The sequence below is a fragment of the Scyliorhinus torazame genome, chromosome 6 (assembly GCF_047496885.1).
Source record: "Scyliorhinus torazame isolate Kashiwa2021f chromosome 6, sScyTor2.1, whole genome shotgun sequence".
NCBI classification, from domain to species: Eukaryota; Metazoa; Chordata; class Chondrichthyes; order Carcharhiniformes; family Scyliorhinidae; genus Scyliorhinus; species Scyliorhinus torazame.
The window spans coordinates 282,661,437-282,676,130 of NC_092712.1; the positions used below are offsets into that span (position 1 = coordinate 282,661,437).

Here is a 14,694-nt window from a genome sequence, read left to right on the forward strand (position 1 = left end):
AGCTGCTCTACTTCAGACTCGAGACATCCACTGTCAGCTGCTCTGTTCCACACTCGAGACACCCACTGTGCGCTGCTCTACTTCACACTCGAGACACCCACTGTGAGCTGGTCTACTTCACACTCGAGACACCCACTGTGAGCTGCTCCACTCCACACATGAGACACCCACTGTGAGCTTCCTCACTCCAAACTCAAGACACCCACTGTGAGCTGCTCCACTCCACACTCGAGACACCCACTGTGAGCTGCCCTATTCCACACTCGAGACACCCACTGTGAGCTGCCCTACTCCACACTCGAGACACCCGCTGTGAGCTGCTTACTCCACACTCAAGACACCCACTGTGAGCTGCCCACTCCTCACACGAGACACTCACTGTGAGCAGCTCTACTCCACACTCGAGACACCCACTGTGAGCTGCCCTACTCCACATTCAACACACCCACTGTGAGATGCCCTACTCCACACTCGAGACACCCACTGTGCGCTGCTCTATTCCACATTCGACACACCCACTGTGAGCTTCCTTGCTCCACACTCGAGACACCCACTGTGAGCTGCCCACTTCTCACACCAGAGACCCACTTTGAGCAGTTCTACTCCACACTCGAGACACCCACTGTGAGCTGCTCTACTCCACATTCGATACACCCACTGTGAGCTTCCTCACTCCACACTCGCGACACCCACTGTGAGTTGCCCTACTCCACACTCGAGACACCCACTGTGAGCTGCTCTACTCCACATTCGATACACCCACTGTGAGCTTCCTCACTCCACACTCGCGACACCCACTGTGAGTTGCCCTACTCCACACTCGAGACACCCACTGTGAGAAGCTCTACTCCACACTCGAGACACCCACTGTGAGCTACCCTACTTCACACTCGAGAAACCCACTGTGAGCTGCTCTATTCCACACTCAAGACACCCACTGTGAGATGCTCCACTCCACACTCGAGACACCCACTGTGAGCTGCCCTACTCCACACTCGAGACACCCGCTGTGAGCTGCTTACTCCACACTCAAGACACCCACTGTGAGCTGCCCACTCCTCACACGAGACACTCACTGTGACGAGCTCTACTCCACACTCGAGACACCCACTGTGAGCTGCCCTACTCCACATTCAACACACCCACTGTGAGATGCCCTACTCCACACTCGAGACACCCACTGTGCGCTGCTCTATTCCACATTCGACACACCCACTGTGAGCTTCCTCACTCCACACTCGAGACACCCACTGTGAGCTGCCCACTCCTCACACCAGAGACCCACTGTGAGCAGTTCTACTCCACACTCGAGACACCCACTGTGAGCTGCCCTACTCCACATTCGATACACCCACTGTGAGCTTCCTCACTCCACACTCGCGACACCCACTGTGAGTTGCCCTACTCCACACTCGAGACACCCACTGTGAGCTGCTCTATTCCACACTCGAGACTCCCACTGTGAGAAGCTCTACTCCACACTCGAGACACCCACTGTGAGCTACGCTACTTCACACTCGAGAAACCCACTGTGAGCTGCTCTATTCCACACTTGAGACACCCACTGTGAGCTGACCTACTCCACACTCGACACACCCACTGTGAGCTGCCCACTCCTCACACGAGAGACCCACTGTGAGCAGTTCTACTCCACACTCGAGACACCCACTGTGAGCTGCCCTACTCCACATTCGACACACCCACTGTGAGCTTCCTCACTCCACACTCGAGACACCCACTGTGAGTTGCCCTACTCCACACTCGAGACACCCACCTTGAGCTGCTGTATTCCACACTCGAGTCACCCACTGTGAGCTGCTTACTCCACACTCAAGACACCCACTGTGAGCTGCCCACTCCTCACACGAGACACTCACTGTGAGCAGCTCTACTCCACACTCGAGACACCCACTGTGAGCTGCCCTACTCCACATTCAACACACCCACTGTGAGATGTCCTACTCCACACTCGAGACACCCACTGTGCGCTGCTCTATTGCACATTCGACACACCCACTGTGAGCTTCCTCACTCCTCACACGAGAGACCCACTGTGAGCAGCTCTACTCCACACTCGAGACACCCACTGTGAGCTGCCCTACTCCACATTCGATACACCCACTGTGAGCTTCCTCACTCCACACTCGAGACACCCACTGTGAGTTGCCCTACTCCACACTCGAGACACCCACTGTGAGCTGCCCTACTCCACATTCGATACACCCACTGTGAGCTTCCTCACTCCACACTCGAGACACCCACTGTGAGTTGCCCTACTCCACACTCGAGACACCCACTGTGAGCTGCTCTATTCCACACTCGAGACTCCCACTGTGAGAAGCTCTACTCCACACTCGAGACACCCACTGTGAGCTACCCTACTTCACACTCGAGAAACCCACTGTGAGCTGCCCTACTCCACACTCGAGAAACCCACTGTGAGCTGCTCTATTCCACACTTGAGACACCCACTGTGAGCTGACCTACTCCACACTCGACACACCCACTGTGAGCTGCCCTACTCCACATTCGAGACAGCCACTGTGAGCTGCTCTATTCAACACTCGAGACACCCACTGTGAGCTGGTCTACTCCACACTCGAGACACCCACTGTGAGCTTCCTCACTCCACACTCAAGACACCCACTGTGAGCTGCTCTATTCAACACTCGTGACACCCACTGTGAGCTGCTCCACTCCACACTCGAGACACCCACTGTGAGCTGCTCTACTCCACACTCGAGACACCCACTGTGAGCTGCCCTATTCCACACTCGAGACACCCTCTGTGAGCTGCCCTACTTCACACTCGAGACACCCACTGTGAGCTACCCTACTTCACACTCGAGAAACCCACTGTGAGCTGCTCTATTCCACACTTGAGACACCCACTGTGAGCTGACCTACTCCACACTCGACACACCCACTGTGAGCTGCCCTACTCCACATTCGAGACACCCACTGTGAGCTGCTCTATTCAACACTCGAGACACCCACTGTGAGCTGCCCTACTCCACATTCAACACACCCACTGTGAGATGTCCTACTCCACACTCGAGACACCCACTGTGAGCTGGTCTACTCCACACTCGAGACACCCACTGTGAGCTTCCTCACTCCACACTCAAGACACCCACTGTGAGCTGCTCTATTCAACACTCGAGACACCCACTGTGAGCTGCTCCACTCCACACTCGAGACACCCACTGTGAGCTGCCCTACTCCACACTCGAGACACCCACTGTGAGCTGCTTACTCCACACTCAAGACACCCACTGTGAGCTGCCCACTCCTCACACGAGACACTCACTGTGAGCAGCTCTACTCCACACTCGAGACACCCACTGTGAGCTGCCCTACTCCACATTGAACACACCGACTGTGAGCAGCTCTACTCCACACTCGATACACCCACTGTGAGCTACCCTACTCCACACTCGAGACACCCACTGTGAGCTCCTACTTCACACTCGAGACACCCATTGTGAGCTGCCCCACTCCACACTCGCGACACCCACTGTGAGCTGCTCTGCTCCACAATCAAGACACCCACTGTGAGTTTCCCCGCTCCACACTCGAGACACCCACTGGAAGCTGCCCTACTCCTCACTCGACACACCCACTTCGAGTTGCTCTACTCTTTACTCGAGACACCCAATGTGAACTGCCCTACTTCACACTCGAGACACCCACTGTGAGCTCTTCTACTTCACACTCGAGACACCCACTGTGAGGTGCTCTGCTCCACAATCAAGACACCCACTGTGAGTTTCCCCACTCCACACTCGAGACTCCCACTGGGAGCTGCCCTACTCCTCACTCGACACACCCACTTCGAGCTGCTCTACTCCATACTCGAGACACCCAATGTGAACTGCCCTACTTCACACTCGAGACACCCACTGTGAGCTGCTCTACTGCACACTCGAGACACGCACTGTGAGCTGCCTTACTTCACACTCGAGACACCCACTGTGAGCTGCCCTACTCCACACTCGAGACACCCAATGTGAGCAGCTCTACTCCACACTCGAGACACCCACTGTGAGCTGCCCTCCTCCACACTCGAGACACCCACTGTGAGCTACTCTATTCCACACTCGAGACACCCACTGTGTGTGAGCTGCTCTATTCCACACTCGAAACACCCACTGTGAGCTGCTCTACTTCACACTCGAGACACCCACTGTGAGCTGCTCTACTTCAGACTCGAGACATCCACTGTCAGCTGCTCTGCTCCACACTCGAGACACCCACTGTGCGCTGCTCTACTTCACACTCGAGACACCCACTGTGAGCTGGTCTACTTCACACTCGAGACACCCACTGTGAGCTGCTCTACTTCAGACTCGAGACATCCACTGTCAGCTGCTCTGCTCCACACTCGAGACACCCACTGTGCGCTGCTCGACTTCACACTCGAGACACCCACTGTGAGCTGGTCTACTTCACACTCGAGACACCCACTGTGAGCTGCTCCACTCCACACTCGAGACACCCACTGTGAGCTGCCCTATTCCACACTCGAGACACCCACTGTGAGCTGCTTACTCCACACTCAAGACACCCACTGTGAGCTGCCCACTCCTCACACGAGAGACCCACTGTGAGCTGCTCGATTCCACACTCGAGACACCCACTGTGAGCTGCCCTCCTCCACACTCGAGACACCCACTGTGAGCTACTCTATTCCACACTCGAGACACCCACTGTGTGTGAGCTGCTCTATTCCACACTCGAAACACCCACTGTGAGCTGCTCTACTTCACACTCGAGACACCCACTGTGAGCTGCTCTACTTCAGACTCGAGACATCCACTGGGAGCTGCCCTACTCCTCACTCGACACACCCACTTCGAGCTGCTCTGCTCCACACACGAGACACCCATTGTGAGCTGCCCCACTCCACACTCGAGACACCCACTGTGAGCTGCCCCACTCCACACTCGAGACACCCACTGTGAGCTGCCCGACTCCACACTCGAGACATTCACTGTGAGCTGCTCTACTCCACACTCGAGACACCCACTGTGAGCTGCTCTACTCCACACTCGAGACACCCACTGTGAGCTGCTCGATTCCACACTCGAGACACCCACTGTGAGCTGTCCTCCTCCACACTCGAGACACCCACTGTGAGCTACTCTATTCCACACTCGAGACACCCACTGTGTGTGAGCTGCTCTATTCCACACTCGAAACACCCACTGTGAGCTGCTCTACTTCACACTCGAGACACCCACTGTGAGCTGCTCTACTTCAGACTCGAGACATCCACTGTCAGCTGCTCTGCTCCACACTCGAGACACCCACTGTGCGCTGCTCTACTTCACACTCGAGACACCCAATGTGAACTGCCCTACTTCACACTCGAGACACCCACTGTGAGCTGCTCTACTGCACACTCGAGACACCCACTGTGTGTGAGCTGCTCTATTCCACACTCGAAACACCCACTGTGAGCTGCTCTACTTCACACTCGAGACACCCACTGTGAGCTGCTCTACTTCAGACTCGAGACATCCACTGTCAGCTGCTCTGCTCCACACTCGAGACACCCACTGTGCGCTGCTCTACTTCACACTCGAGACACCCACTGTGAGCTGGTCTACTTCACACTCGAGACACCCACTGTGCGCTGCTCTATTCCACATTCGACACACCCACTGTGAGCTTCCTCACTCCTCACACGAGAGACCCACTGTGAGCAGCTCTACTCCACACTCGAGACACCCACTGTGAGCTGCCCTACTCCACATTCGATACACCCACTGTGAGCTTCCTCACTCCACACTCGAGACACCCACTGTGAGTTGCCCTCCTCCACACTCGAGACACCCACTGTGAGCTGCCCTACTCCACATTCGATACACCCACTGTGAGCTTCCTCACTCCACACTCGAGACACCCACTGTGAGTTGCCCTACTCCACACTCGAGACACCCACTGTGAGCTGCTCTATTCCACACTCGAGACTCCCACTGTGAGAAGCTCTACTCCACACTCGAGACACCCACTGTGAGCTACCCTACTTCACACTCGAGAAACCCACTGTGAGCTGCTCTATTCCACACTTGAGACACCCACTGTGAGCTGACCTACTCCACACTCGACACACCCACTGTGAGCTGCCCTACTCCACATTCGAGACAGCCACTGTGAGCTGCTCTATTCAACACTCGAGACACCCACTGTGAGCTGGTCTACTCCACACTCGAGACACCCACTGTGAGCTTCCTCACTCCACACTCAAGACACCCACTGTGAGCTGCTCTATTCAACACTCGAGACACCCACTGTGAGCTGCTCCACTCCACACTCGAGACACCCACTGTGAGCTGCTCTACTCCACACTCGAGACACCCACTGTGAGCTTCCTCACTCCACACTCAAGACACCCACTGTGAGCTGCCCTACTCCACACTCGAGACACCCACTGTGAGCTGCTTACTCCACACTCAAGACACCCACTGTGAGCTGCTCTATTCCACACTTGAGACACCCACTGTGAGCTGCCCTACTCCACATTCGAGACACCCACTGTGAGCTGCTCTATTCAACACTCGAGACACCCACTGTGAGCTGCCCTACTCCACACTCGAGACACCCACTGTGAGCTCCCCTACTCCACACTCGACACACCCACTGTGAGCTGCCCTACTCCACATTCGAGACACCCACTGTGAGCTGCCCTATTCCACACTCGAGATACCCACTGTGAGCTGGTCTACTCCACACTCGAGACACCCTCTGTGAGCTTCCTCACTCCACACTCAAGACACCCACTGTGAGCTGCTCCACTCCACACTCGAAACACCCACTGTGAGCTGCCCTATTCCACACTCGAGACACCCTCTGTGAGCTGCCCTACTCCACATTCGAGACACCCACTGTGAGCTGCTCTATTCAACACTCGAGACACCCACTGTGAGCTGCTCCACTCCACACTCGAGACACCCACTGTGAGCTGCTCTACTCCACACTCGAGACACCCACTGTGAGCTGGTCTACTCCACACTCGAGACACCCACTGTGAGCTGCTTACTCCACACTCAAGACACCCACTGTGAGCTGCCCACTCCTCACACGAGACACTCACTGTGAGCAGCTCTACTCCACACTCGAGACACCCACTGTGAGCTGCTCTATTCAACACTCGAGACACCCACTGTGAGCTGCTCTACTCCACACTCGAGACACCCACTGTGAGCTGCTTACTCCACACTCAAGACACCCACTGTGAGCTGCCCACTCCTCACACGAGACACTCACTGTGAGCAGCTCTACTCCACACTCGAGACACCCACTGTGAGCTGCCCTACTCCACATTGAACACACCGACTGTGAGCAGCTCTACTCCACACTCGATACACCCACTGTGAGCTACCCTACTCCACACTCGAGGCACCCACTGTGAGCTCCTACTTCACACTCGAGACACCCAATGTGAGCTGCCCCACTCCACACTCGCGACACCCACTGTGAGCTGCTCTGCTCCACAATCAAGACACCCACTGTGAGTTTCCCCGCTCCACACTCGAGACACCCACTGGAAGCTGCCCTACTCCTCACTCGACACACCCACTTCGAGTTGCTCTACTCTTTACTCGAGACACCCAATGTGAACTGCCCTACTTCACACTCGAGACACCCACTGTGAGGTGCTCTGCTCCACAATCAAGACACCCACTGTGAGTTTCCCCACTCCTCACTCGACACACCCACTTCGAGCTGCTCTACTCCATACTCGAGACACCCAATGTGAACTGCCCTACTTCACACTCGAGACACCCACTGTGAGCTGCTCTACTGCACACTCGAGACACGCACTGTGAGCTGCCTTACTTCACACTCGAGACACCCACTGTGAGCTGCCCTACTCCACACTCGAGACACCCAATGTGAGCAGCTCTACTCCACACTCGAGACACCCACTGTGAGCTGCCCTCCTCCACACTCGAGACACCCACTGTGAGCTACTCTATTCCACACTCGAGACACCCACTGTGTGTGAGCTGCTCTATTCCACACTCGAAACACCCACTGTGAGCTGCTCTACTTCACACTCGAGACACCCACTGTGAGCTGCTCTACTTCAGACTCGAGACATCCACTGTCAGCTGCTCTGCTCCACACTCGAGACACCCACTGTGCGCTGCTCTACTTCACACTCGAGACACCCACTGTGAGCTGGTCTACTTCACACTCGAGACACCCACTGTGAGCTGCTCTACTTCAGACTCGAGACATCCACTGTCAGCTGCTCTGCTCCACACTCGAGACACCCACTGTGCGCTGCTCGACTTCACACTCGAGACACCCACTGTGAGCTGGTCTACTTCACACTCGAGACACCCACTGTGAGCAGCTCCACTCCACACTCGAGACACCCACTGTGAGCTGCCCTACTCCACACTCGAGACACCCACTGTGAGCTGCCCTACTCCACACTCGAGACACCCACTGTGAGCTGCCCTATTCCACACTCGAGACACCCACTGTGAGCTGCCCTACTCCACACTCGAGACACCCACTGTGAGCTGCTTACTCCACACTCAAGACACCCACTGTGAGCTGCCCACTCCTCACACGAGAGACCCACTGTGAGCTGCTCGATTCCACACTCGAGACACCCACTGTGAGCTACTCTATTCCACACTCGAGACACCCAGTGTGTGAGCTGCTCTATTCCACACTCGAAACACCCACTGTGAGCTGCTCTACTTCACACTCGAGACACCCACTGTGAGCTGCTCTACTTCAGACTCGAGACATCCACTGGGAGCTGCCCTACTCCTCACTCGACACACCCACTTCGAGCTGCTCTACTCCATACTCGAGACACCCAATGTGAGGTGCTCTACTCCACACTCGAGACACCCAATGTGAGCTGCTCAACTCCACACTCGAGACACCCACTGTGAGCTGCTCTGCTCCACACACGAGACACCCATTGTGAGCTGCCCCACTCCACACTCAAGACACCCACTGTGAGCTGCCCCACTCCACACTCGAGACACCCACTGTGAGCTGCCCGACTCCACACTCGAGACATTCACTGTGAGCTGCTCTACTCCACACTCGAGACACCCACTGTGAGCTGCTCTACTCCACACTCGAGACACCCACTGTGAGCTGCTCGATTCCACACTCGAGACACCCACTGTGAGCTGTCCTCCTCCACACTCGAGACACCCACTGTGAGCTACTCTATTCCACACTCGAGACACCCACTGTGTGTGAGCTGCTCTATTCCACACTCGAAACACCCACTGTGAGCTGCTCTACTTCACACTCGAGACACCCAGTGTGAGCTGCTCTACTTCAGACTCGAGACATCCACTGTCAGCTGCTCTGCTCCACACTCGAGACACCCACTGTGCGCTGCTCTACTTCACACTCGAGACACCCACTGTGAGCTGGTCTACTTCACACTCGAGACACCCACTGTGAGCTGCTCCACTCCACACAAGAGACACCCACTGTGAGCTTCCTCACTCCACACTCAAGACACCCACTGTGAGCTGCTCCACTCCACACTCGAGACACCCACTGTGAGCTGCCCTATTCCACACTCGAGACACCCACTGTGAGCTGCTGACTCCACACTCAAGACACCCACTGTGAGCTGCCCACTCCTCACACGAGAGACCCACTGTGAGATGTCCTACTCCACACTCGAGACACCCACTGTGAGCTGCCCTACTCCACATTCGACACACCCACTGTGAGCTTCCTCACTCCACACTCGAGACACCCACTGTGAGCTACCCTACTTCACACTCGAGAAACCCACTGTGAGCTGCTCTATTCCACATTTGAGACACCCACTGTGAGCTGCCCTACTCCACATTCGAGACACCCACTGTGAGCTGCCCTACTCCACATTCGAGACACCCTCTGTGAGCTGCCCTACTCCACATTCGAGACACCCACTGTGAGCTGCTCTACTCCACACTCGAGACACCCACTGTGAGCTTCCTCACTCCACACTCAAGACACCCACTGTGAGCTGCTCCACTCCACACTCGAGACACCCACTGTGAGCTGCTTACTCCACACTCTAGACACCCACTGTGAGCTGCCCTACTCCACACTCGAGACACCCACTGTGAGCTGCTTACTCCACACTCAAGACACCCACTGTGAGCTGCCCACTCCTCACACGAGACACTCACTGTGAGCAGCTCTACTCCACACTCGAGACACCCACTGTGAGCTGCCCTATTCCACACTCGAGACACCCACTGTGAGCTGCTTACTCCACACTCTAGACACCCACTGTGAGCTGCCCTACTCCACACTCGAGACACCCACTGTGAGCTGCTTACTCCACACTCAAGACACCCACTGTGAGCTGCCCACTCCTCACACGAGACACTCACTGTGAGCAGCTCTACTCCACACTCGAGACACCCACTGTGAACTGCCCTACTCCACATTGAACACACCCACTGTGAGTTGCCCTACTCCACACTCGAGACACCCACTGTGCGCTGCTCTATTCCACACTCGAGACACCCACTGTGAGCAGCTCTACTCCACACTCTAGACACCCACTGTGAACTGCCCTACTCCACATTGAACACACCCACTGTGAGTTGCCCTACTCCACACTCGAGACACCCACTGTGCGCTGCTCTACTCCACACTCGAGACACCCACTGTGAGCTGCCCTACTCCACACTCGAGACACCCACTGTGAGCTGCTTACTCCACACTCAAGACACCCACTGTGAGCTGCCCACTCCTCACACGAGACACTCACTGTGAGCAGCTCTACTCCACACTCGAGACACCCACTGTGAACTGCCCTACTCCACATTGAACACACCCACTGTGAGTTGCCCTACTCCACACTCGAGACACCCACTGTGCGCTGCTCTATTCCACACTCGAGACACCCACTGTGAGCAGCTCTACTCCACACTCGATACACCCACTATGAGCTGCCCTACTCCACATTCGAGGCACCCACTGTGAGCTGCTTTATTCAACACTCGAGACACCCACTGTGAGCTGCTCTACTCCACACTCGAGACACCCACTGTGAGCTGCATGACTCCACACTCGAGACACCCACTGTGAGCTGCCCTACTTCACACTCGAGACACCCACTGTGAGCTGCTCTACTCCACACTCGAGACACCCACTGTGAGCTGCCCTACTCCACACTCGAGACACCGAGTGTGAGCTGCCCTACTCCACACTCGACACACCCACTTTGAGCTGCTCTACTTCACACTCGAGACACCGGGCGAAATTCTCCGTAATCGGCGGAAAGTCCGCTGATCGGCGCAAAAAACGGCGCAAATCCCACTTGCGTCACGTCGGAAAAATGGGTCGATAGTGTCCGGCCCGAAATGGGCTAGCAGCGACGTAGCGGGATCCGCGCTTGCGAAGTGGTTCACGCCGTGCAGCGTCATACGCGCTGCACGGCGTGACGGCTCATAAGGCCGCGCTGCTCCCCCCCACCCGACCGGAACACCCGACCGCAACACCCGACTGGATGGCTGGCCGTCGCTCAGCCCCGAGGTTCGAGTCACGCGATGTGGAGGCGCTCCTGGACGCGGTGGAGCAGAGGAGGGCGCCCTGTATCCCGGGCACGCCGCAGAGTTGCCCCACGCCACAGCCGGCGTCTGTGGAGGGAAGTGGCAGAGGCTGTCACCGCTGTGGCCCTGACACCACGGACAGGCACCCAGTGCCAAAAGAAGGTGAATGATCTCGTCAGAGCCGGCAGGGTGAGCCTCCCCATATCCCCCTCTCCCCATATCCCCGCTCCCCCATATCCCCCCTCCCCCATATCCCCCCTCCCCCATATCCCCCCTCCCCCATATTCCCCCCTCCCCTTATCCCCCCTCCCCAATATCCCCCCTCCCCCATATCCCCCTCCCCATATCCCCTTCCCCCATATCCCCCCTCCCCCATATCCCCCCTCCCCCATAGCCCCCATATCCCCCCTCCCCCATATCTCCCCTCCCCCATATCCCCCTCCCCATATCCTCCCCTCCCCCATATCCCCCCTCCCCATATCCCCCATACCCCCCTCCCCCATATCCCCGCTCCCCCATATCCCCCCTCCCCATATCCCCCATATCCCCCCTCCCCCATATCCCCCCTCCTCCATATCCCCCTCCCCCATATCCCCCCTCCCCCATATCCCCCCTCACCCATATCCCCCATATCCCCCCTCCCCATATCCCCCCTCCCCCATATCCACCCCTCCCCCATATACCCCCCTCCCCCATATCCCCCCTCCCCCATATCCCCCATATCCCCCTCCCCATATCCCCCCTCCCCATATCCCCCCTCCCCATATCCCCCCTCCCCCATATCCCCCCTCCCCCTTATCCCCCATATCCCCCCTCCCCCATATCCCCCCTCCCCATAGCCCCCCTCCCCCATATCCCCCATATCACCCCTCCCCCATATCCCCTTCCCCATATCCCCCCTCCCCCATATCCCCCCTCCCCCATAACCACCCCCTCCCCCATATCCCCCGTCCCCCATATCCCCCCTCCCCCATATCCCCCCTTCCCCCATATCCCCCCTCCCCCATATCCCCCCTCCCCCATATCCCCCATATCCCCCCTCCCCATATCCCCCATATCCCCAAGTGAATCCAGCCCTAACCTTAACCTCTGCAATGCACGCGCAACCGATGGCGTGCATTCATATACCTGCCTAACAGTGTTGCCTTTTACCCCTGCCACCACCCCCAACCCCCCCACAGGAGAAGCGCGCACACAACAATAGGGAGCATGTGAGGACTGGAGGAGGGCCCGCTGATGAAGGCCACTGACCGTACACGAGGAAAGAGCCCTGGAACTGGCTGGCGGACCTGAGGACCGGGAGGTTGCTGATGCAGAGGTCGGGGCGTACTAGCGAGTGAGCCACCGACAGCCCATCCCCATAGACCCCCTCTCCTATATCCCCTCCCCCGTATCACCTGATCACTGCCTGATGTCTAACCATGCATGCTTCATTGTGTATCGCAGGACCAAACGTCCAGGCACCCATCCCCGCAGATGCACACCGCCCGCAGGATGCCCCTCGGAGACTACAGGAGACGGAGAGACCCGCACCCTCCAGCATGCGACGCCCGCAGGATGCCCCTCGGAGACCACGGGAGACTGAGAGACCCGCACCCTCCAGCATGCGACGCCCGCAGGATGCCCCTCGCACACCACGGGAGACGGAGAGACCTGGAGCAACAGGGAGACGACACCCCCGTCACGTGCGGGAGCGACCACCCAGCGACGAGGGGGGCAGCCACAGGCCCCCGTCACATCCGGCCCAGGACACCACTTCCCAGGACACCACTACCCAGGACACCACTACCCAGGACACCACTACCCAGGACACCCCTACCCGGGACAGCACTACTCAGGACACCACTACCCAGGACACCCCTACCCGGGACAGCACTACCCAGGACACCCCTAACCAGGACACCCCTACCCGGGACAGCACTACCCGGGACAGCACTACCCAGGAAGACGAAATACCGGACAGTGACTCAGAGTGGATGGGTGGAGACGAACCCCCACCCCAAAGTGCCATGGACTCAGAGTGGGACGAAGAGCACGACACAACGCCACTGCTGTCACCAACACCCTCCACCATCGCAGAAACACTCACCACGGTTGGGCACTTTAGTGATGAGGCGTCTGGTACACTCACTGGTGCGCACAACACAGCCGTCCAGGTACAGCAGGTGGAGGTAGGAGCAGCAGAGGGACCGGGCGGTCGGAGGGCAGCCCAGGCCAAGCGAACATCTGCCGCCCAGATGGATCCCGGGTTCCTGCAGTTACCACACCCACACATAGATCCGATGCAACCACCGACCCGGAGACGAGCGAAGAGGGTGACGGGCGGCTTGCGGCGGCTGCGGTCGCAGGTGGAGGAGTCCACCCGCGTCCAGGAGCTGGGAGTGGTGCCGGTCATGCGTGCCACCCAGGCTGACACCGCACGGGTGGCGTCCGCGGTGGAGGCAATGGTTGCGACGGTGTCAGACATGGGGAACGGTTTGCGAGGCCTGGGGCCTTCCGTGCAGGCGGCGTCTGTGGCCCAGAAAATGGCTGCCCTCTCACAGAAGGCCATGAGCCAGTGCCAGCGCCAGATGGCAGAGGCGCTCAACGCCATAGCCCAGTCTCTGCAGGCCATGGCCCAGTCTCTGCAGGCCATGGCCCAGTCCCAGCAGGCCATCGCTGAGGGCATCGGCGCCAGTGGCCATGTGCGAGCCGGCGTCGCACTGTCACAGACAGGGTTTGCCAACACCCTGGGCTCCATGGCTGCAATCCTGCAGACCCCTGTCGATACCAGCACGGGCCTCCAGGACTGGCAGCGCCAGATGTCGGGGGGGGCGTCGGATGGCCAGTCCGTTCGCATCCCCCACCCATGTAGAGGCCTGGGGGCCATCGGGCACCCCGAGGGAGGAGGAGGTGGTGTGGTCCGTCCCGGCTCCCTCTGTAGGGGAGGTCCCGGTACACTGCGACACCTCGGACTCCCCCCTTCCGTCCCAGGTGCATCGGGTGGGCAACGGGCAGGACAGGCTGGCAGCTCGCCATCCCAGTCGCCCGGGCCGCAGCCTGGCCCATCTAGGCCAGGACGTCCCAGGAAACGGCCGCCAAAGGGATCCAGTGTCAGAGGGCAGGAATCACAGGAGTCCACCTCCAGTTCTGCTGTACCGTC

The 14,694-nt window shown here is 58.1% G+C and overlaps 1 long non-coding RNA gene across 1 annotated transcript in view; it reads left to right on the forward strand.

Annotated features, from left to right (window-relative positions):
* Positions 1–14,694, forward strand: part of LOC140425812 (uncharacterized) — a 156,817-nt gene that overhangs the window by 95,491 nt on the left and 46,632 nt on the right. The gene's annotated exons all lie outside the window — the stretch shown is intronic.